General features: G+C 57.0%; 1 protein-coding gene across 1 annotated transcript in view; it reads right to left on the bottom strand.

Moving 5' to 3' along the window:
• Window positions 1–402, bottom strand: part of PDAP1 (PDGFA associated protein 1) — a gene marked incomplete at its 5' end in the record, with an annotated part of 8,753 nt that overhangs the window by 1,982 nt on the left and 6,369 nt on the right. The window lies entirely within an intron of this gene.

Raw genomic sequence — 402 nt, 5'->3', positions numbered from 1 at the left:
GTCCGACTCTTCGCGACCCCATGGACTACAGCCTACCAGGCTCCTCCGTCCATGGGATTTTCCAGGCAAGAGTACTGGAGTGGGGTGCCATTGCCTTCTCCGGGGCATCTCTTCGCCTCTAGAATGCAGGACAGCAAGATTCCCAACACTCATGGCTCCCCCACAGATGGAGAAAGGAGTGCACAAGGCCAGAAGGTCCTGAGACAAACACTCCTTTAAACCAGACCAATTCCTCACAGCCAACCTGGCCTGGAAGAACCCTACCACCTTCGGCCCCACTGGAAGGAAGGCATGGGGAACAGGGACACCTGGGCCAGATTTCATCTGGGAAGCCCAGCCCACCACACCCTCCCAAGCCCCTGAGACATACAATGGTGATGCCAAGCAGGTCTCCTGGCTATA

This window comes from Bison bison, unplaced genomic scaffold (genome assembly GCF_000754665.1).
Source record: "Bison bison bison isolate TAMUID 2011002044 unplaced genomic scaffold, Bison_UMD1.0 scf7180017864223, whole genome shotgun sequence".
Lineage (NCBI taxonomy): Eukaryota > Metazoa > Chordata > Mammalia > Artiodactyla > Bovidae > Bison > Bison bison.
The sequence above is the reverse complement of the archived record's forward strand: the minus strand, read 5'-3'. Positions and strand labels throughout refer to the sequence as shown.